General features: G+C 35.2%; 1 long non-coding RNA gene across 3 annotated transcripts; it reads right to left on the bottom strand.

Annotated features, from left to right (window-relative positions):
* Window positions 1-24,159, bottom strand: LOC121416680. 3 transcript variants are annotated; one of them, XR_005970237.1, is made up of 3 exons: window positions 23,995-24,159; window positions 3,951-4,050; window positions 1-82 (listed from the first exon to the last, which is right to left on the bottom strand). It is a non-coding gene; the product is annotated as an uncharacterized LOC121416680 (long non-coding RNA). The 3 variants fall into 3 exon arrangements; XR_005970236.1 differs by lacking the exon at window positions 23,995-24,159 and adding an exon at window positions 20,536-20,575; XR_005970235.1 differs by lacking the exon at window positions 23,995-24,159 and adding an exon at window positions 8,709-8,771.
* Between the last annotated feature and the right edge of the window lie 1,534 nt (window positions 24,160-25,693).

The following is a 25,693-nucleotide window of genomic DNA, read 5'->3' as shown; positions in this document are numbered from 1 at the left end:
CTTTAAGCTGTTATGTCTATCAGACATTCGCCGTAGATGGCGTAGTTCCCGATTCAGCACAACGTTGAAGGTGTAATCCAGACTGAAAATGACATAATTTAAATAGAGAAAAAGTAAAATCAGACAAACATTCCCATTATAATCGATAAAAAATTGAAAACAGTTGTTTTCTATGGAACCTTTTACACATGTCTTTGTAAAAATGAATATTTCCATCGTCTGACTGTTACATATAAAAACTTACTAAATATTAGAATTTGCTTATTTACTCAAGTTTGCCCACAAAGAATGAAACGCAATATAGGATTGACTTTTGATTTCATATGTAAGATCACATATGCTTGTTTTGTCAGTGGGAGACATGTTGCACGCGCATGCACCATCAATTGCGAATATAGGCCTAAATCGTTTTCACCAAATATTGTCAGATTTTGAAATTCAATAACTTCTGTACTTTTTTTTAAACTGGATTTTGATCAAGCTTTTATCACAATTAAAGAAGGATTTAACATAACAATAAAAATAAAAATAACATAACATCGATCCGGAAGCATGCGCAATGAATGACTGACCGTTAGTCCCAATTAAAACATCTGCAATTCTTTGTGTGATTTGTATATCAAAAATTCTTTGTACTGGAAAAAGGAGTATTTGAATATAAATCAAAGGTGTGTTAAAGCATCTTTAAGAGATGGCGTTAACAAAATTAGTTAGCATGTATAACAAGCCTATTCGCCGAATTATCCAAACCCAATTGATTATGTAACGTTTGTAAAAGAACCATGGCTTCGATATTGAGAAGCATGTTTAGTCGAGATATCATACAATGCATACCATTATGCATTAGTGGAGCGTTGTGGCCCAGTGGATAAGTCTTCTGACTTTGAAACAGAGGGTCGTGGGTTCGAATCCCAGCCATGGCGTAATTTCCTTTAGCAAGAAATTTATCCACATTGTGCTGCACTCGACCCAGGTGAGGTGAATGGGTACCCGGTAGGATTAATTCCTTGAATGCATGAGCGCTGAGAGGCAGCTCGAGCTAAAGCCGGGGTAATAATAATAACAACGCGCCTCGGAATAGATTATTTCTAGATAGATGGCGCTATATAAATGCCTATTATTATTATTATTATTATCACAATGGGGTAATTGAATAATTGAAAAACTCAACAGTCGAATGACCGCACAAGAATGCAATTTAAAGACCTCAAGTATGTTTGCCTATTAGAGCTTTGAAGCCAATGTAAAAAATTCCATCCATTCAAACATGTAAACAAAAAACAACATGTATTTATATCACGTCCAAAGAATTTTGTGTGCAAGAATTGTTTACAGACTTTACAGTTTACTGAGAGCCAAGTATTGCGTGAAAGATATATATATATATATATGTATATATCATGTATATATATATATATATATACACCTTATCATCGTGATAATCGAAACTAGGAAACAATGTATCGAATTCCAGAAGAAGAGGAAAAAGAGTGTTTTATTTGTATATAATTTCTCTCCTCTCCTTATTTTGGTCTCATAAACAGATGAAATGTTGTTGTTTTTTCCTATCATCGTATCTCATGCATTTTTTTTTCTGTTTTAAAACACTGAGTACTTTGGAAAACTTAAAAGTCAAAGTATAAAAGAAGAGGGGAATGAAAACCCTCCATTAGTATCAGGCATGACCATTCCTAAGTTATAAGACCTGTATAGGTTACAAGTTTGAGAAGATAAGCTGGATGACATTTAGGCTAAAAAACACCCTCTTTCCTTTCTCATCCAAGTAAGAAATTAGAAATGTTATATGCATTTCATTTACATATTTCATCAGTTCAATCTGTTATTGCCCTTCTGAACGTGCGCATTTATATGTATCTATATGACATGTAGGACCTAACAATTGAAATTCACTATCTTCGTATATACAAATTTGTAACAATAATTTATCATTTAAGAAGAATATAAAGAATTTATTTATCTATATTTCGAAGTTGTTGAATGAGTGAAGAGACTCTGTCGTGGACTTTTTTTCATCATTGCTTCATTTGGGTGGTGCACCGTGCAGGTGCAAATGTGAATTGACTAAATACGACATGCATGACATGACAGGGTTGGTTACACTCCATCACCGGCACAATTCCCCCATTTTCCTTCTTCCATATCGCTTTCTTGTTCACTAGAGCTAGCATTTCTTCTTCTTCAACAACATTTGTTTCGAAATCCAAATCTAGATATAACCTTATGGTTTTCTACCATTTCATGATCGAACTACTCAGTGACAGTGTGGAGAAATCGCACGTTCACTACTATTCGCAATAGGTTTTGCGCGCGTGTGTGGATCTTGATGATCAAATTCGAATCAATTCAGAGACCAATGCAAGGCATTTCTCAGAGAGGCATTTTAGCGCTCTTTAATTGGGGATTTCCACCTCATGTAAAATTTTCGTTATTTTCAAATGACCTAATGATAATCCCCATGTTACCTTTCCATTGATATTTAATAAGACCAGGACCAGTTGCCAGGTATACTGACCTAATAGAGGCATTTTAAGGACAGTGCCATTGAACAGATATGTATATCACTGATCAAACAATGCGAGCGTGAAGTCCGAGCTGAAAATTTGTGATATTCAGACCTAAAAAGGGACATTATAATTATTCTTTTTAAAATTATGATACGTACCTGTCTCGCTAAACAAACACAGCTGAAATGTTGTATATATTGATCCCAAACAAAGACATTTTAAGGACTATATTTTAGGAATCCATTGAGAGTATACATATCTCACCATTGTCATCTAATGCGAGTGCCAAGCGCTTGCTGATTTTGTTATAATTACATCTAATCACATGAAGCACTTTCTGAAGTAATTGTGATAATGATTTTTATACGCATCTCAATATATTACGAGCGCGAAGCGCGAGCTGAAAAATTCGGAAATTCAGGCCTGAAGATGGGCTTGTTTGTAGGAATTCACTAAGACCTTATGTGTTTCACTAACCAAATAATACGAGCGCGAAGCGCGAGATGGAATTTTTAAAATAATTATTCAGATCAGAAAACAGGACATTTAATGACTGATTTTAGGCATTGATGAAGAGCAGACATATTTCACTAATACACTCATGCGAACATAACACGGAGACAGGATTTTTTTTATTAAGACCTTAACATGGGGGAATCACTTTAAGTAGTCATGACAAAGAACCATAGTTCACTTCAAAAAAAAAATAATAACTCGGAGTGCGAGAATTGACTTGAAAACGGGAGGTTTTCGTACAACTCGATTATATATCTCTTTAAACAGACAATTCGAGCACCAGGAACAATAAAGACATAGGCCCTGGGAAAATTATTCTTCATATGTAATATAACATAAAATAATCATAATATGATATACCATTATTATGAACAATAATGCTTCTTTCTCACTTATGTTTCTTTTCATTTCTCCCTCTTTTTCTTCTTTTCCCCGTTGTTTTAGGGGGGGGGGCAGCCGATTAGGGGGGCATGTGCCCCCCCCCCTTTCCCCCGTAGTTACGCCACTGAATAATATTCTATTCATAATCAGTATATTTCTCCCTTAACAAAAGAAAAGAGAGGATGAAAGGAAGAATACAATTAAATGCAATTAAAGAATAACGAGGAGTAAGAATTTAAAAGAAAGGAGAAGGAGAACAACAACACAAATAGGAAAGGAAAAGGGGAGTAGTAGAAGAAGAGAGAGAGAGGGAGAGAGAAGAAAAGGATAGTAAAACGAGTAAGAAAGTGAGATGAATGGGAAGGAGGGGTCAATAAATGATCATGGTTTATCGATTTACGTTAGCAAATGGCCTACTATGAGATTTATTTCTTAATCTTGAAATATCAAATCGCTTGAAATAAATGAAAGGGCATGATTTATCTCATTGTAGGGTACGTTAAATGAGAGAAACAAATGAAATTTTACCTGATTGGGTAAACTCTCTCTTTAGGCTGTTAGGTTCCTCAGACATTCGCCGTAGATGGCGTAGTTCCCGATTCAGCACAACTTGAAGGTGTAATCCAGACTAAAAATGATATAATTTAAATAGAAAAATAATAAAATCAGACAAAGATTACAATAGAAAACAACAAGTTAAAAACATTTTTTTTCTATGGAACCCTTCTATGCATGTAGTATGGCTACAGGGGTGCCCATTAAGACGCACTGGCTGAATATATGTAATGTATTTGATTTGTACCTTTTTAAAGGTATAATGTGGTATAGTTTTTGTATTTATTCATTTTTTCATTCTTCGCTCATCCCCCTCCTATATTTCACATTGTCCACTTTTCCTCTAATTCTTTACCCCTTGATTTTGTGCTAATGTTTGGCTTTTCTTTTGTAGTCTAATTATTCTTTAGTGTCCGATCTCCTTACGAACTTCATAATTACTTTAAGGAACCTGCAGACACTACAAGCTCTGCTTTTCATGCAGGTTCCTTCATATTTCACTTTATTTACTGCCATTATCTTTGTATTTTCTATGTAACCAAATGTATTTCTTGTATTATGTTATTATTTTGTTATCTTGTGAAGTATGAAAATAAATTCAATTCAATTATGCAATTGGGAATTATTGCTTTTCTTGGGAGGGGGAGGTGGGAGAAAGCCCGTTTGGGTTCCCCTGTCCCTGAAAATTGGAACCAGCGGTAATAACCTTACATTAACAGACTAATAGTTTCGAACATACTAACTCTGGATAAAGAATCATTCTCTCATGATCAGTGTCATACCGCCATCAACGACGCAATGTGGAGAAACCATAACTTCGAGGAGGAACTTTATGCCTACTCAGCTACGAAATAATTTCGTCAATTATGAAAAACTAATATTTTTATTAAATTAGCAATTAGCTCGATAATACTCAAAAGTTTTAATCAATTTTTATTGCAGTTATCCAAGCGAAAAAAAAAATGTATGAAAGATTTATAAACAATAGTTGAGATTGTAAGTGTGTCTATATTCTTATCACATGAATTTGAGTTTTGGTCCATTTTCAACAAAATGATGATGATCAATTCAATTCATTATTTCATTTCAGTTCAAACATAATATAAAGTTCTATATGATTCTGCTACAAGTTAACGGAATATGTATCAAGCAGTATCAAATATAGCATATGCAGCACGTCACCAACATATCTCTCTTACATAGGGTTGAACTAATTCCAGAATGTGGTGATATTCTCAATCAAATGTACCTGAGTAGAAAGATTATGAGTCTGCCAATGCTTTTATAAATTCTTTTTCATTATCATGTGATAAATTTGCCCCATTAAGAAAAACGAAGATAAAAAAGGACAGCCTTCCATGGATTGATGCAGATATTCTGGCAATGATTCGTAAAAGAGACATCATGAAAAGAAAAGCAGTTAAAGATAATCAGGATGAAGATTGGAAAGCATATAAGAAAATGAGGAATTTTGTAACAACAAAATTGAAGTACAAGAAAAAGATTTACTTTCAAACAAAAATCGAGTCTTCGAAAGGCAATGTAAAAGAAACATGGCAAAATCTGAATATGATATTGAATAGAAACAATAAATCAAATGAAATACCGTTTATAAAATGTGATGATATTAAAATTCATGATCCTATTCGGATTGCCGAAAAATTAAACGAATATTTTGTTAATATAGGACCCCAGTTAGCAAATTCAATTATAGAGCCCACAGTTAATTCCGATCTTACGTATTCTTTCGATTATTTGCCTCAAAATACACAGTTTCATTTCACACTAGTAAATGAAAGTGAGGTGTATAGGCATATCTTGAATTTACCAAATGATAAGGCTATGGGGTGCGATTTGTTACCCGCTAAATTGATCAAATTCGTTGCCGAATATATCACTCAGCCCTTAACACACATAATAAACTTGTCTCTTATATTCGGTGAAGTTCCTGAAAAGTGGAAAAATGCCATCGTGACTGCATTACACAAAGGAGGCTCTAATGAACTTAATAATTTCAGACCGATTTCTATTTTACCGATCTTATCAAAGATCTTAGAAAGAATAGTTTTTAACCAATTGTACAATTATTGTAATTCTAATCATCTATTGAACGCTTCCCAATCAGGGCCCCTTCATTCAACCATGACAACACTGCTTTCAATCACCGATGATTGGTTTAATGAATTTGATAACGGGAATGTTGTATGTGCTGTAATGCTTGATCTGCGTAAAGCGTTTGACACTGTAAATCATTGTTAATCGATAAATTATGTCAGTATGGTATGGATAGAGTGTCAATAAACTGGTTCACGAGTTATTTAAGAGGAAGAGGGCAGGTTACTAGGGTCAGTGGCCATATATCACAAAATCGCCCTATCCTGGGTGGCATTCCCGAAGGGTCAATATTGGGACCCCTACTTTTCATCATATTTGTTAATGATCTACCATCCATTTTAAAACATTGTAGAGGTAGCTTGTATGCAGATGATACGATGATTTACTGCTCAGGCAAAAGCCCCACTGAAATATGTTGTAAGATTAATGAAGACCTAGAAAACATAAGAAAATGGCTGATTAAAAATAAACTACATTTAAATATCGATAAAACCGAGTACATTGTACTAGGTACCAAACAAAGGCTTTGCAAAATTGAAAATGCTATGTTTCAGATACATATTGATAATACTCCATTACGTAAGGTAGATGAATGTAAATATTTAGGTGTTATTCTTGATTCTAATTTAACATGGCAAAACCGTATTAATTATATTCAAAAGAAAGTAAATGGTGGTTTATTCATGTTAAAGTCCATAAAGAACTTCGTCGACGAAAATGAACTGATTATTGTTTATAATTCCCTGATAATGTCACATTTTAACTATTGTGATGGTGTATGGGGTAACTGCGGGTTGATTAATCAGAAAGTTCTTCAAAAGCTACAAAATAGGGCTGCCCGAATAATAAATCGATCTCCATGGTATTCATCTTCCAAAGAAAATTTAAATAAATTAAAATGGGTAACGCTACAAGAAAACAGAAGTGACAACATTGCTGTAATGATGTTTAAGATAATGACAGGACAGGCACCGACATATTTAATTGAAAGATTTTCATTTTATACACATACATATAATACACGGTCAGGTCCACTAACTTTAAATATCCCCCAAGCAAAAGCCGAATCTGGTAAGAAAACATTTACGTTAAGGGGGGCTCAATGCTGGAACTCACTACCAATTCAAATGCAACAATCTAATACCATTTCCAGTTTCAAAAAGGCTTTAGCTAGTTCAAGGAAATGAATCACAAAGGGATGGGTTGGTGGGGGTGGGGTATGTCGTCTTTTTTATGTTTTGCATGATGTTTACCCACTTTGCCTGTATGCATTTATGAGACTTGTTGATTATTAAAATAAATCCAATACAAATAGACTGAATTACATCAAGAATTCATAAATAGACAATATTAATTGTACCAACTACAGAACAAGAGTTTTATACTTCATAATTATCATATTCATCGTCCAGTTTTATCTGAATCTAGTGGCGTACCGTGGGTCATGGCATGGGGGGGGGGGCAGCAGCAAAAATTTTAGTCACTTAGTGAACGAGCAAAGAGCGCTCATGACCAGATATACAGACCTAATAGAGACAGTTTAAGGACAGTGACATTAATGGATATGTATACGGATATGTATCTCACTGGTCGCATCTGATTTCGTTTTGATATTCAAACCTAAACAGGGACATTATAAGAATATTTTTGTAATCATGATACGTACCTATCTCGCTAAACAAACAATGCGAGCGCGAAGCGCAAGTTGAAATTTAAGGAAATTCAGACCTGAAGAGAGGCATTCTAGGGCTTATCTGTAGGAATTCACGAAGACCATGCGAATTTCACTAACCAAATGATGCGAGCAAGAAGCACAAGCTGAAAATTTTGATATTCACATCAGAAAAGGGACATTTTAAGGACTGATTTTAGGAGTTCATGAAGAGCACACATATATCACCAATCCACTAAAACGAAAATAAGCACGGGCAGGAAATGTTTTATATTAAAACCTTAAAATAGGGCAATCACTTTAAGCAGTCATGAAAAAGAAGCATATTTCATTACATAAAACAATAATAATTCGAAGTGCGAAGAAATCTAATTGTTGTATATTGACTTGAAATGTGGAGGTGTTTATTTGTAAATGAAGCATCAATATTCTTAGTTAATAATCAGCAACAGTTATAGATTGAGTTGAAAGTCATGAGGATATAATTGGAGATTCAGTGCGAACAACATGAACGATGAAGACATAGGCCCTGAGCAAATTATGTTTCACTTAGTCATTTCTTTAATGTAATATACCATATCATACATATTATATCATTATAATGAACAATAATTTATTTTTTCCCACTACGTTTCTCTCCCTTTCTCTCTCTTCTTTCCCTTTTTTTATGCCAGCAGATGGGGGGGGGCACGTGCCCCCCATGCACCCCGTAGTTACGCCACTGTCTGAATCTCCAATTATATCCTCATGACTTTCAACTCAATCTATAACTGTTGCTGATTATTAACATTTATTATTAACATTTACAAATAAACACTTTACTCTATAACCTATTCAAAGTTTCTTTATTCCGACAATTATTGTATGCTCCGAACGAAAATAAAGATCCGAAATACGACAATGTCATGTATTTCCGTGATAAAAACATTGTATGGTCTACTTACCTTCTCTTTATTGACATATTATGGCATTACCTCACATGACCATCTTTTGAAAAAGAAAATGATCATCTTAAAGCAACATTAAAACTATGTCCAAACTTCAGAGATCAATGTCGTTACACGTCTACGGATTACGCAGTGGGGTACTTTCCACACATGGCTAGGCTGTACTTCTGTGAGTCGGATGAATATCAAATATGAATTGAGGGAAATGTCGCAATCAAATAATTTTCAGTAGTCACATGTTTGCATGGAACATGAGAATAATAGCTTCATGGTGGGAGCGTTGACAATTGATGAACTTCAATGATTCTTCTGAATAGATTAATATGAATATGAATTAAAGCAAAGCGATGACGTAAGAGAGAAAGAGACAGTAGCAGTGAAAGAGAGAAGAAGAGAGAAGGAAAGAAAGGGAGAGAGGACCAATTTCGCAAACAAAGTAGGAACGGTAAGCATATTTCTAGTGTATGACGAGGTCCTTTTTACACCGTACATAATCGGCAAGGAACTTAGGGAAACGTCATGATTTAAAGTGATTGGTTAACATTGGTTTGATTTTTAAAAAATCTGAGCTAGAAGGTCACACTTGTTACATGTGTCTGTGATATGTTACAAAAATGAAGCCCAGAAAAAATTGCGTTCGAAAATAATTATTTAGTGCTTCAAAAATTGAAATATAAAGTGACCGGAAACACCATCTTAATTTAATCCCATACACTTATGTGTACTATTTAGGTGTCTATAAGACGCCTATTTACAAAATCGGGGTTTGCCTTGTAGTTATAGCTTTTCATTCACAATAATGGTTGTTTTAAGGGCTTATTAGTTGTAATACATTCCCTTGTACACATGTTTCATATTGGTTTGAGAATTTTTTAAATCGGCTGCTCACAAAGTTAAACAATACCTTTAACTCTTTTCAGAGGTCACATCATTGGAACATCCCTGAGTGGTGCAGATATTAGCCACGATGGGAACATCGATGATCGAAGGACGTGCTTCGGTGCTTCTTGTGAATATATCAATATAAACAATTATTTCTATTTCATGTATTCATTTGTTTGAAGAACAGGGAACCACATTCAACAATTTGTTGGTCTCCTATGTTCCCCTGTGACAGTGTACATAGTATAGCATAACAATTATAACAAATCATTTACATAACAGTATCATAAAAGGAGAGGCATAGATAAAATAATAAGTACTTGAATCAAAGCATAGGAATGTTTATAAAAAGAGAGAAAAGAGACAGAAGGAACTTGCAGAAAACAGACATTTGGCAAAAACAGGAGCAGGGGGGGGGGGGGGGGGGAGACCGAGAGACAGAGAGTGAGAGAATAAACTCATAAGATTTCTATTTTTATCCAAGTAGCTGTTTTTTTAATGTATGTATATAATATTTTGTATCCAAAGGAACTGTTGCTGCGCTAGCGCCATGAGCATCTCTGGATGGTGTGTGCACTCAATAAGATATCACTATCATTATTATTTACTAAGAATTACACAATCACTGGAGACCTTCAAATCTTATCTTTTCTAACAGTATTAGTTATTGGCACTTTGACACTCATCCAAACTTTTTAATTCTTTCTTTTCTTGTGCACCTGGGAATAGAATATTTCTAGATAGATGGCGCTATGTAAATGCATATTATTATTATTATTACTATCACTATTATTATCTTATTTGGACGATAATAAGGGGCATTTAACTCTGGAAACTGGGGCGCAGGTGGTTCTGTAGCGCCCCCTTCCAGTGGCGTACCTAGGATTTTCGTCAGGGGGGGGAAGGTCTTTCAAGCTCGTCAGGGGGGGGGGGCAGGGATACATGCAGGGGTGGTGGCTCGTCGGGCGGGGGGCATACTGCCCCTCTGCCCCCCGTTGGTACGCTAGTGCCCCCTTCCCTCAGGATTTTTTCAGGGTGTGTTGTGTGTGTTATTAGCTATTGGCAGCAAGCATCAACTGGGATACAGGCGAACATGCCGAAATATAGAAATTTAACCCAAATCATCTCTTTTAAAGCGAAGACCTAAATTTTCTATCAGTTTTTGCTCGTGAAATTAAAAAAAAAGACTCTTTAACAACCGTTTCAAGGCCCCTTGAGAAACGTCACAATCACACCCTTTTCACTGGTCATATTATTGGAGCTGGTATGAACTTCACAATGAGAGTACCGATGAGGGCGTGCTTTAGTGCTTCTTAGGAATATTTACACATATTTATTCAACTATTTTTCAAAACAAATACACACAAAAAAGTAAGTCCCCCTTAAACAAACATCCATAGATTCCAAAACAATGAAATGTTTTGATAAATTTTTACATGAGTATGTAAGTAATTTTATAAGCTACCCTCTGAGTAAATGCTATGGAGGTATTTTATGTCATGCTTCAGTGAGCACCACTAGAGGGCAAAATTGTCACTTTTCAAAGGCACAAGCCAAGTATCATGACTTTGATTTTACTTTATTGGAACGAATTCCACATTCTCATCATAAAAAATAGTCAGAAGGCTTGTAAAATGTGCTTTCTAAAGACGATACAACTTTTTTGCTAAATTTTGCGGTTGAATAAACACAGTTCAAAAATTTTCATAATTTGATTTTTACACATTTCTATCGATAAAAATGATCAAATGTCATGACGGTCATTTTGGCAAAGAGTATCTTCAACAATTCTCATCATTTTAACGCTTCAATGAACATTTAATGAAAACAAAAATACGCTTTTCTAAATCATAGGCAACCATGGATATCTGACACAAAACTCCTTGCAAAATTCATTTAATTCGATTTTTATGAAAATCCGATGTCTAATGTTTCAGTGAGCATACAGTATTCCAAAATTTTGCAAATGAGATTAAAATTCAAGGCCTCGGCCCTTCTCTGTGCCGTATCGGGTGATTATTTTGGTGTGCGCACCTTTTGGATAGTGTTCCTCTGAAGCCATGTGCAAAGTTTCACGAAAAAAACTGTTGGCAAAAGTAACACAAATCGTCCATAAAACAAACCCTCATTTCATTTTTTTTAAAAATTTGACTTCCTCTCTCATACACATAGTGTACACTATGGTGTATTGCTTTAGAATAATTAGCCTCTCATTTAATATGGTGGGACTTTTTTTCAAGGTTGTCTTTAGCGATGTCATTTGACATTAATGTTTATCAACCTATGGGCAGAATTTTGTGCAAAAATGAAATCGATTTGTTTATTTATGGATGAGTGAGCACGCATCAAAAGGGGAAAACGGGGCATTTTTAATGTCACTGACTCATGTTGAGGAGTAATTTTCAAATGTGACTTAATTAACTTGGGAAAGAATACTCTTTATAGGCATGAATGTATTCTTTTCCTACTAATTTTTCAGGATTAATTAAATTTATGGATAAACAATGGTGGATCCAGAATTCTAAAAGGGGAAGGCCGAGTAATTGGGGGACCCACCAGTATTTTCATTTTTTTTCTACATGTTTTTTTAACAAGTTTAACAAGTTGTAGAAGATACTACTCTAAACCCCTATGATGATACGTCACAAACAGTTTTGCTCACTCAACCATTAACATACGTTATCAAAATTGTGTGTGGAGTGGCTAGATGATGGATAGAAAAACAGTAGTAACACCATAAAATTCACCTAAAAAGAACATTTGCCCAATGACTTTCAAAAATGGTTATTTTTAATTCAATCATTGATTACTCATGCGTTACTCAACTGATCAATCTCATTTTTCACCAGGAGTTGTTTAATGACAGTGGAAAAATACCTACGAAATATCATATTTGAAAATTATTGCGTTCAAAAGTTACAGCGATTTGATTTAAGGGGGGTGGGGTTAAATTTTTTTGTATATATATCAATATGAATACGATTTAAAGCAAATTAATGTTTATCTAAAGGGGGAAACAAGAGACATAAGGAAGGTGAGACAACATTTGAAACGTTTGTTAACTCTATAAAGTAAGAAAGGAACAGTGAGTGTATAATGAACACATATGGCCTGTATGTAGAGTGCATTTATACGAGAACCAGTGCTGAATAACCGTTTCGGGAACAGATTAAACTGGTTAAGAATTGATGACAATAAAAATGGATATGATCCATAAGCTACGTGGTGATCAAAAGTAGGACTACATTTAAATAACTCCATCTTAACTAAGATATTTTTCCAATTCTGATTGATAAATGATTGCATCTTGTATTAATCAAATGGAGTAAAGAAGCAGCGACCGAAACAAGCCCTTGTTTAAGTGACATAGTGTTGGAGTCTACCATATCACGGTAAGACCCCCTTTACAGGCTTAATACTATCATTGAAATTCAATTCTGGCCTTTTCCATGGTTAACAAACATGACAAATGACAAATTGAATCAAATGCATTGAGTTTAAAATGGCGGACATTTTGACAATATACAAACCTTTACTCTTTAGAACGTTGTCCTCTTGAACTAATTGCCAATCTTCTTTAATGTTGACTCGATTTGTTTCAAACTTGAAATTTGACATCAACCACCTTCCCTCCGTATCACACACGCACGCACCCGCGCTCACACCCACTCAAAACTCTTTTCTCTCTCTATTGTACTAACTCTCTTCCATTCTCTACCCCTCATCTCTGTCCTCCTTATCTCTCTTTATTTTGTAATCCATCCATCCTTCATTCATTCATTCACACACACACACACACTCTCTCTATACTAAATCATTCATCTATCTCTTCTTCATCCCATCTTTTTCGACAAAAAAATCAGCTGTCCTCTGTTATTTGACTTGTAATATCAAATGAATTCCTGTGTTGTAGAAAGTGTGTGCATAGTAATTGTTTATAAAGTATCCTATTGTATACCCCCGTTCTGTAGAAAAGACACACATCTATTAGCAGCCACACGCCCACTACGTAAAAGCACCTCACCCACACAGCCTCACACACACTCGAACACCAACACGCACACACACTCACACACATTCTCTCCATCATAATACACCTCCATTCCCCTTCGCCATCTCTGTTTTCATCTTTATTTGTCCTCTTTTATACCCCCTCCTCTCCCCCACACACGCACACTTTCTCTCAAATCAATCATCTTTATCTCACAAAATATCTCTTTGTCTCTGTTTAAAGGAAAAAACCACCCCAACAAAACTTGATTTGAATGAAAAGAGAAAAATTCAACAAGCATAACAATGAAAATTTCATCAAAATCGGATGTTAAAAAAAGAAAGTTGTGACATCTTAAAGTTTCGCTCCATTTCACAAAACAGTTATATGCACATCTCGGTCGATATGCAAATGAGACAACTGATGACATCACTCACTCACTATTTCTTTTGTATTTTATGATATGAAATATGAAATATTTTGATTTTCTCGTCATTGTCATGTGAAATGAAGTTTCATTCCTCCATGAAAACGTGGAATTCCATTATTTGAACATTTTGTGCTTTAGGCAAGGAGGTTCTAATCATCAAATTCGTAAAAATTGAAATATTGCATAATTCAAACAATAAAGAACAACAAAAAATAGTGAGTGAGTGACATCGACTCTCTAATTTGGATGTAACTGGCTCGTTCATATAACTATTTTGTTAGAAATAAGCGAAACTTTGAAATGTCATAACTTTCTTATTTTACATCCGATTTTGATGACATTTTCAGCATTGTGCTTGTCTGATTTTTCTCTATTGATTCAAATAAACATCTTTCTGAGGTGGACTTGACCTTTAATCAATGCACTAGCTCTCTCATTGCTCATTTGCACTCTCTCATCAATAACCAACCTCAGTGTCTTGTAACAAAGAAATAAAACCAATCTTACGATCAGTCATATCACATTGCAGTAAATGTTGCTCGTTAAATTGATTTCTTTCATGTACATATACCATATATAACATATACCCCAGTCAGAACGTTAATGTGAAGCTGATCAGTGCATTTTATTTTTCACCAACATTTACAAGTTCACAGATGTCACAGATGTCATGGAATAAAGCAAACGAGATTGAATGTGTGTCTGTATTCAATCATAAAGAAGTGATTTAACAATAGAGACCAAAGTACAACATCTACTCTCAGTGGCCCGGTAACACACACTTTTACGATCAATTGCTCATTATAAGCATTGATTCTGGTTGGTTCATTGTGATTATTCTAAACAATTATGTACTTGATCTTGTTATGCCATGGCAATTTTACGATTGACTGTAAACTTTTGTGAAACGGTGACTAAACTGGGTATTCCCAATCTCATTCTCGACGTGCTCAAAGAGCCTACAATAACAACCTTTTGCTTCCAATTATTGTTCGAAATCAGCGTGTTGTAAATATCAACTGACAAAAGAGAAGAGACTGTGATTTGTGCCAAACATTCCCCAGAACAATATACATTACGCAAAAGAGTCAAAGTGCGATAGAAAATGAAAACAAAACAAAAAATCAAAGGTGACTTATAATCATTTCATAAGCACCCTTAATCCAGATAATGATCTCACCTTAAACCAGTCAGCAAATGAGTTTTCATTGAATAGAATATGGACTGTTTGATATTATTTACTCTCTTTATTTCTTTCCTTTTCTTCTGTAGTTCTGTAATTTATTGCTAATTTACCTTCATCATCCTCTGTAATTATATTCACATCATTTTAAACGACTGAAACAACTATTCAAGGCTTGCAAAATACGCCCAGTCTCTGCATTTTCCCATAATTACATACCCCTTGAAAGATAACTTAGTCATAATTTTGTCTTAAACTATTAACAATTGTGCTCCCTCGCTTCTTTAGCTCGCATAATGATATTTGCTCTAATTCACTTACTTATAACCTAACAAATCTATTTCACCATATCCATCGAACGAATTCATTTTAGGTCTTTAGTAATATATGCATTTTAAGTCTATACACTTCCTGTGATGTGATAATTACACGCCAGTTGATAGAGGTTTTTGGACATAAATTTATCTTCCAAATACTCGCTTGCATATTGATATCAACTGTACATTATTACTATACATCCATCGAAAAAAGATCGTTAAATGCTTTTAACTCAAAGACGGTAGCATTATGTACATATACTACTTTCATTCAGCAAGGAATTCATCCACAGTGTGCTGCACTCGACCCAGGTGAGGTAAATGGGTACCGGCAGGAAGTAATTCCTCAAAAAAAAGCTGGGTGCACCGAATAGGCAGCCTCGCTTAGCCGGGTAATAATAATAGCAGGGCCTGCTGGGAGAAAAGTTTTCGTTAGCCCTTGATGTGGTGGGTGTCCCAATTTTTTTATTTATTATTATCATCCCGCCATTGCTCGGATCGGATTTACCCCGTGTTATAAGGGGAATGATGTGTAAAGCTGAAACATAATCTACCCATCATCCCTGGGTCGTCATATCCTTATATCTTACCTTCTCTCTCTCTCTTTCTGTTTCACCTTCCTCACTCCCTTTACTTTCTTACTCTCCGTTTCTCTCTCCCTTTCTCTCCCTCTCTCCCCTCTAAGTCTACCATGCATCATAATATCAATATTCAATATGTTTTCCACCTTCAGCTTCACATGTTTACTCTACATATCTATACCGTCGGACAACTGCTATTTGTCCAAGCATTGGAATTTGGCTTGCCAATTTCCATTTATCTTACTATGTTTACTACTTTATTCATTTTTTAGCGTGTTGAATTCATTAAATATGGGTTGAGGTTTAAAATTTCATGCAACCACCTCTTTATTGTTCGCAGAATAGAGGCCGAAAATTGAGATAATTATTTACATTGCTTTTTTCAATCTTTTTTAATTCGCTGATAGAAACATGAATGTTATTAGAATGACAGACGAAACAGATTATTTCAAACAGAGTCCGACAGCCCCCATGGTATATATTTCTGGAAACAGGTTATATTTCCAGTGAAGAAAATGCATATTCCTCGCTTCATCCGAATTGCCAGTCCAATTAAGGGTGAGTGATTCCAATTTGTTATGTTTTATATCTTTCTATCAAATCTTTTAATACATCTCAGGAATCTTTTCCCACTAAGTCCGCGTGCCCATTCTGAACTAAATCTGTTGAATCAGATCAATATCTGCCCTCTCCACATCCATGACACCAAGGTGTGTATAGATATCTATCTTTCAAAATGATACGAGATTTCATTTCAGGATTACAAAGATGGTTTTATTCTGTAATTGAAATAATCAAAATATAATTAGATTATTATTCACAATGAATACAATAACTAATTGATCCCCCAGCGTATCATTTATAATGTGAGTCTCTTTTCAAATACGAGAATACTATCTCCATTATCAGCAATTATCTTGCCTGACTCAAATAGGATCATTACACGACATACAGGAGGGAAGGAAAGGGAAGATGCTAAAATGAGATACAGCTTAACAAACACTGATACAGGGAATGACGTCACTCTTCTCTTCTTCACTTCATTCCCACTCATCACCTGATCAATCATACACGTCTTCCACTCATCATCTGATGTCACAACGTAAAGGTCGTCTGTTAGAGGATCAACACTGATATCCAAGATGCGATCATTTTGGGGGATTTCCCTTTGACCACCCTGTCTGTCTATGATTAGTACTCTCTTATCAAACGGGAAAGGTTGAGCGATGATGTGACCTGATGATAGCACACATCGCATCACTAATTTCTGTTTACATTTGACGGTATTCACTATCTTACTATCAGCTGGGTTGATGACGTATATCTTAGACTGACCCCACTCAGCAGCGATGATCATCCCATCACGGTCAACAGTTACATACACCAATGAGGTATCGTCCGTTGTGTTTCTTGGTATTGTGACGTCATTGATGCGCATCCATTGTCTGTCATACACACTGATGCATCCAGTCAAACTGTCCCCTGTACAACCTTCACAGTATCTACCACATACTATCTTGTCATCATTCAGTAATGCACAGGAGATTACACATGATGTATCAGTACCTGTTATCACACTCTGAATGTGTTTAGTGTTCATATCTAACATGTATGTATGCTGGCTACCTATGAGACTGTCAGTGATGATCACATTACATTCATCTAACATGTCTAAGCAGCCGACAGTATATGGGATTTTAATTTCATCTTTGACATTGATTGTATCACTAAGCATCCACTCGCCATCATACCCACCAATCCTACCATCATACTTCTCTCTCCCAACACCCTTCACAAACCTAACACCTGATATTCTATCAGTGATTTGTTTCACATCATTCTTATAAAATGCTTTCTTTAGTTTATCACTCACTGACATGTTCACACTATGACCGTCTTTAACAATGTTTTTATCGTCTTCTAGTACTGTATCTATGGTCTGTATTGCATTCTCTATTGTTTTTTGTGTAATCCTGCAATGATTTCATCAACTCTCTGATCTTCCTATCCTTCTCTTTAACAATGTTATCAATGTATCGATGAAGACCAATCTTCTTATTGTCCATGTGTCTTTGTCTAATGTGTGCATTTGTATGGATTAATTCAAGTTGTTTATCTCTCTCTTCATTGTTCTTTCGAATCTTTTCATTGATCTTCATTATCTCTTCTTGGAGTACTTGATTCTTACCATCAAATGCTTGATTAATTTTGTCAGCCTCCATCTTCTCCTTGACTTTATCTATGCTGATCGCTTCCTTGATTATGGAATTAACTTCATCTTTCAAAGCTTGTAGATGGGTGTCTGTGTCTTTCGTGCATTGGTCAATTTCATCTTCATAAAGACGACCTTCTTTCAATTTGTCCCTCCCTTTTTCTTTTAGAACTGTTAGCCTCGCCCTACTGTCTTTTATTGCATCATTTATATCTTGTCTCTCGCAAGGCTGTAGATGTTTGATCATAGCGCATGAATAACACAATGGAACGCCATGATATTTACAATATAATTTTACCTTTTCATCATGTTCTTCACAATAAATATTTGGTACACCTCTTTTAACTCTTGCGATGCATCCTTCTTTAGAGGCGCAGTCATCACAGAGTCTCTTCTTCTCCTCCACATAGTACGTCACATCTGTGATTGATTGACACTTGTTACATATATGAATAATTTTAGAAGAATTGTAAAAGCAATTACATCCATCTATTAGTTATTTCCCTTTAAGGATAGCCAAGAATGTCTTTTTGTTATGCAGGCCTTGCCTATTTTTAAGGGCCAAGGAGTTTTATTGTTGAATAAGGAAAAGCCAAACAATAGAATTGTATTGGTAGTGGAAATGAATAGGCTTAGGTGTTTTGTTTACACTGTTGATTTCAATGAGGTCATTCAAGAGTGTTCTGGATTTTGACTGCTCCTGAAAGGAGAAAGTTCTTTTGGAAGACAATTCTAGAAGCTTGTAGATTAGTCGAAATTTGAGAATGATCTAGAACACTTGTAATTAGTATAAAGCTGCAGATTTTTCAAGATGATCATCACATCATATTAGATCACACCATCACATCATATGAGAGCAGGAGATCACATCACATCATATGAGATCACTTCACCAGATCAGATCAGAGCAGTTTATGCATCAATGAACTGTTTGCAGTTATTTTGAGAGAGAAATTATCAGTTCTCATCGAGATCATCAACATCATCAACCTGTTCAATGAACACGCTTCAACCCATGGATTGCTGAAATTGACTGTTAATCATCATCAACATCGTCTTCACGGACATTTCAACTCGTTGCAGTGACTCTTATTATTCATCGGACTTCAACATCAGTTTCATCATCGCCATCATTGTGAATTTTCGCCAGTCAACTGGGATTTTTATCATTTGGATTATTACTTGGATATAGCATCATCACTTCGGGATTTTACATCGGACACTTCAAGAGATTTATGTAAGATCATTATTTGTTTTATTTATGTATAATTATTTCCTGTAATAAAAAAAAGAGGAAATTAATCTCAATTTCTGATTGTTATTTGTTGCAGTATCGTAACACACTCCTTTCCTTCACATTGTTGGTCTTGGGTGAAGTTAGTTGCCATGATGATCAGAGTAGTGATCTGATGAAAATGGAAGACAAAAGATATATAAAAAAGGGAAGACAGATAGATAGATAGATATATAAAGACAGAGAGAGAGGGGGCAGATTGGGTGGTAAAGATTTATAAAGAGGGAGTGTTAGAGTGGAGGAGAGAGAATGCAAACATATGAATAGGGGTGATTTGAATAAAGGGGGGGGGGGTAGAGATGGAGGGAGGGATACAGAGTAGCGGTTAAAGAAATAAAAAAGAAAGAATCAATGAGAGTGAGAGTAAGAATAGGAGAGAGAGAAAAAAGAAAGTTAAACCATCTAGGGAGAAAGGGAGAGAAGGATGAAAAATTTAGAGAGAGAGAGAAAGAGGGAGAGAGAAGCAGAGAGAAATAATAAGTCATAGAAACGACTTTTCTCCTTACGTTGGCTAATGCCCTATTATGAACAATTCTTCTGTTTCTGTTTGTGGTAACTCCCGTAGGAACTCGGCAGGACAGCAATTTTTGCTGGTATACGCCAAGCTGGTATATAACCAATTACCTTGGAAACATTTAACGTCTAGGTTAATCAGTCATAGTGGCTGACGTAATAGACGACAGATATCAATCTTGGGCCTTTTTTTTAAAGTAGAGACAATGGCAGAGTTTGGATTCGAACTCATAACCTTGCGATTATGAGTCCAATTCTCTAACCACTGGACCACACGACGCGAACCCGTACTGGACCACATGATTCTCATTCTTAATCAAAAAATGTTTAAATTAACGATGGCATAAATCACAAGAAAAAATATCTCTGATTGCTGTGATAAAATAAGACAATTTTTGCTTTCCACAATTTGACATATTACCTGTTGTGGTAAGCGCTTTCTAAGATACCTTGTTCACCAAATATTCACCGAAGATGTTTGCTGATGCAGCGGAAAGTTGAAGGTGTACTCCAGGCTGAAAATGATATGAATTGAAGAATAGAAAGAATAATGTCAGACAAATGTTACAATAAAGATTGGGAATTGTATAAATATATGTTTTTTTTTTGCTATTTCTAAGCAACCCTTCTTTACAATTTTGGCTTTGTTGATATGAATCTCCCAACCGTCTCAAGACTTTTTTTCCACAAAAAAAAGATTGACATTTGATTCAATATGAAATATCATATTTTCTTAATTTGTTACTTCGAGACATATTGCTCACGCACATACCATTAACTGTATATATATATATAGGCCTACCCGTTTTCACAAAATATTGTCAAATTTTAATATTCAATATCTCCGTTACTTTTAAAGGTATTGTTTAACTTTGTGAGCAGCCGATTTTAAAATTTCTCCAACCAAGATGAAACATGTGAACAAGTTCGTGTATTAGAACTAATAAACCCTGAAAACAACCATTATTGAGAATGAAAAGCTAAAACTATAAAGGCAAATAGGCGTCTTATAGACGCATATATAGTAAACATAAGTGTATGGGATGAAATTAAGATGGTGTTTCCGGTCACTTTATATTTCAATTTTTCAAGCACTTAATAATTATTTTCGAACACAATTTTTTCCGGGCTTCATTTTTGTAACATATCACAGACACAGGTGCCAAGTGTGACCTTCTAGCTCAGATTTGTTAAAAGTCAAACCAATGTTAACCAATCACTTTAATCTATAATGTTGATAGAGGTTTTTTCGTGTGTGCTCGTTGAAGCTTTCTTGGTTTATATACATGTATATATACAATCATATTCTCTACGCTTCTAGTAATCATAAGCAGTTTGATATGTGACTGTGCGTAAGCCTCGATGTGGATTGTTTCATACCCCTCCTACCCTGAACATTGTTCTCACGAACTGAAGTTTTGTTAGCTCCGTTTTTATTTATTCTCTCACTTATACAGTACGTATCGATAACAAGTTTACACTTTCATTGATAAAGTTCTTGGAATTGAAAAGGAAACAACCTAGGGTAATCTGTTCAGATAATATGTTCTTGGGTTTTGGTCTCATCTTTCAAATGAAAGCATTTTTTTGACAGAATGCTTCACTTGAGTGAGCACTGTCCATTTTAATAAATCTCACAGAAATCGGTTTGCGCGGAAATGCTTATTATTCACGCTGTGTCAATGAAGAACGGGGGAAACAAACTGACCGTGCGGTTCATTTCTCATACTTTTTTCATTTTCAGTTATTTGAATAAAAATATAAATTTGAACATTCTGTAAAAATTTTGCAACCCAAGCTTACATTTTAACCCGAGGTAAGCACAACCATTACCTTTCTTGTGCCAGCTGGATCTGAAGAAAAATCTGAATGTAAAAAACATATATATATTTGGGATATTTCCAGCATTTTTACTAAGCTATTATTTTTAGTGCGTAAGTTCTGATTTCCCTTTTCATTTTACTTCTTGTTTCTCGACACTTTTCCGAGCATGACAATGATAAACAGAACGAAAATCATGCCAATCAAGCCATTCATCTCTGTGTAAAGCCAGATGCCGTCATAATGCCTCGGTGTGTGTGTGTGTGGGGGGGGGGGGTAAAGGCGCATTGGGGCTCTATGAACTATTTCGGGCAAGGAAACAAATTAAAAAGGTAAAACATATTTTCAAATTACTATTTTTATAAAGTCAATGAACTCTTCATGATTGATGTTTACCTTTATCCATATAACTATTTTTTTTTATTTCTGTGTAAATAATTTTTTCCGAACTTTTCAAAAGTAAGTGGTGCTCACTCAAGCGGAAAGTAGCAGTTATATCGTCATTCATTCAAAGAGACCTGTACCAATTTTTAATTGTGGAAAAAAGCTTTAGGATATTTTACACACACACACACACACACACACACATACACACACACACACACACACATATATATATATATATATATATATATATATATATATATATATATATATATATATATATATATATATTAGGATTCTCCTAAGTGCAATTTTTTATACGCACTGTAGAGGAAAGGAAGAGATGAGCAAGAATAAAAAGAGGTTCAAACCTTAGTCATATTCCTTTCAACCGAAAAAACATGCATCTGCAGACATTACTTACAAATCAGCTAGTTTGGAATTATGCCACTACATGTACTCATAACTACCCAATCTAGTGAGATAAGAGATGTATTCTTCCTAAAGATCACCAAGATTGATAAAGGAAACCAAATACTCATATGAAAACCTAAACTACAAGAGTGTTTCCCCCTATGCCATTGGAAATTCTTCACTTTCAGATAATGTTTCAAACAAACTATAAATAGAAACTCCGACCAATATCGTTTTCTCATGAGAGCATTTATAAAGTGTCATTTTTTATTTTTATTTTTAGGTCACAATATGAAACATAGCTCAATATGATTAAAATGTGTATCTTTGTAGACCTAACCGTAATAAAAGTAATGGCAGGTAAATTAATTTGACTTTTAAACAGAGTTTAGTAGAATTTTTTCTGTCTGTTCCATCTACTCTCGTATTAGATGACCACCGCTGTTCTCACCATGTTTGGATCAACATACAGGTGCGAAAGTGCATTTCCACAATGAACACTTTTTAAGAACTCATACCGAAGTACCTTGACAGGGGCCGCGGAACGGTTTTCAAAGTGTGTGTGTGTGTGTGTGTGGGGTTGGGGGTTGGTGGCCGGCCATGCAAAAAATCACAATCATATGATCACTATTTTTACGTTGTTTGTGCATGGTTTGGGAAAAAGTGGGGGCTGACCCCCCCCCCCCCCCCCGCCCTTCCGCGGCCCCTGCTTGACCAGTGAACATTTGTACCAGTGCCTTTGTTGGCAATTACACCTTTTGTGTCAAGGTTCAAGCAACTTGTTGCTGACAGACACTTTTCACATGTATATTGAAAGTGACTAGGAGACTGACATCCTTGTTAGAGTCTACAACAGACATACTTTATTATTAATTCAACTTTGACTACCAAAAAATATTGGTACTATAAGATATTACCTGTCTCCCCAATACCAGGTATGTATAGGTACAATATAGAAACTAAAATTTTGTTTTCATGAATATTGACTCTCTCTCGCTGCATTTTGAAAACTTTTCTTATTTTGCCTGCGTTCCATATAAAACTGTTATATTTTTTTTATTAAATGCTCCAAAAATAAGGGTCAGATTGCAAGAGAGAGCATCTCGGACACCGACCGCAAGGGTCTTTGCGCTTTGCGTACATTTTTTCTAATTATCCACTCCACCCAGGCCCTTTCAGGTTTACTTGTTGTCTCATCTGGCCCTTCAAAGAAAAAGTTTGAGAACCCCTGTTGTAGGGTATAACGACCTTTATTACTCACCTTGTTTTTATAGATCCTCTCTGATGTATTATGACGTCACCTTCTATGATGATCTCTTGAAAAGAAATGATCGTTTTGATGTTATCTTAAAACTTTGTGTAAACTTCAGAGACCGATGTGTTAAACTATAATTATCTATGCTGTGAGACAAGATGGCGTATGTACATGACCAATGTCGTTACACGTCTACGGATTACGCAGTGGTTATTCCCTTATTTCAGGGGTAATTTTCACACATGGCTAGGCTGTACTACTGTGAGTCGGATGAATATCAAATATGAATTGAGAGAAATGTCACAACCCAGTTTTCAGTAGTCACATGTTTGCATGGAACATGATAATAATAGCTTCATGGTGGGAGCGTCGACAATTGATGAACTTCAATGAGTATTCTGAATAGATTATGTTTCTGTTTATGGCAGGACAGCGTTTTGCTGGTAAACGCCAAGCTGGTATATAACCAATTACCTAGGAAAGATTTTACGTCTAGGTTAATCAGTCTTAGTGGCTGACCTTATAGACAGATATTACTCTCTGGCCTTTTTATCAAAGTGGAGACAATGGCAGAGTAGGGATTCGAACTCACAACCTTGCGATTATGAGTCCAATGCTCTAACCACTGGACCACACGACCCCTTGATTGATATGAATACGAATTAAAGTAAAGAGAAGAAGAAATAGACACAGAAATAGTATAGCAGTGATATTGAGGAGAATAGATAAGGAAAGAGAGAGAGAGAACCAATCTATAAAATATCTGACATTTCCCAAACAAAGTTAAAAAGAAACGGTAAGTATATTTTTAGCATCTGACGAGGTCTCTTTTACACCTCATATACAGGGCGTCCCAGAAAAAAAGCCCCGGGACTCCTATGTATTTTCAATTCAAAGGCAAATATTCTTATATTTCATTTACATAATCAAATAATTCAATTAGTCCTCTTTATAGCATGAGACGAACACCTAATGCATTATAGAGCAAGACGAGTTTGAAATTTTAATGTCAAATCCAGAATGGCCAGAATTTTTTTTTACAGTGTTCGCGATACGACGACCGTGCATATTTGACGACTATCTCATTAACATTTTTTTTAATAATTCTTTGTTAAACTTCTCTCAAGTGATCCCTGAAATGAGAGCAATATTTTTTTTCTGTGCAAATCGTTTCTTATATGCCTCAATATTTTGTAATCTGCCATGCGTAAGCGATTTTCTATTAAAGCTGTGGGTTTCAAAATGAGAGATGAGATTCCACTCTTGACATGAGTATCAAATTCATTATAAAAACATATTCATTTTGATTGTAAAATCTATCTCTGAAAACGGGTTTCCTTCTTTGTGGGACGCACTATATCAAAGGCAAAAAAGGTAAACGTCATGATTTATTAGAGGTCACATGATTAAAGCGTTTCTGATTGGAGGAGTTATTAGCGACGATGGAAGCATAGATGAGAGACATGCTTCAGTGTTTATTGTGAATAGATTAACATGAATATGAATTAAAGCAAAGGAATATTTATGAAAAGGAAGTGAAAGGAGAGACAAAATGAAATTGCTAAACATTGAACACTTCACAAAGAAATAAGCAGGGAAAGAGAGAAGAGAAAAGAAAGAGAGAGAGAGTCGGAGAGATAACAAATCGTGAAATATTAGACATTACACCAGCAAAATAGGAAATAAACGTGGACTGTATAATCGT

Source organism: Lytechinus variegatus, chromosome 6 (assembly GCF_018143015.1).
Source record: "Lytechinus variegatus isolate NC3 chromosome 6, Lvar_3.0, whole genome shotgun sequence".
Lineage (NCBI taxonomy): Eukaryota > Metazoa > Echinodermata > Echinoidea > Temnopleuroida > Toxopneustidae > Lytechinus > Lytechinus variegatus.
This window is presented reverse-complemented; position numbering and strand designations above follow the sequence as displayed.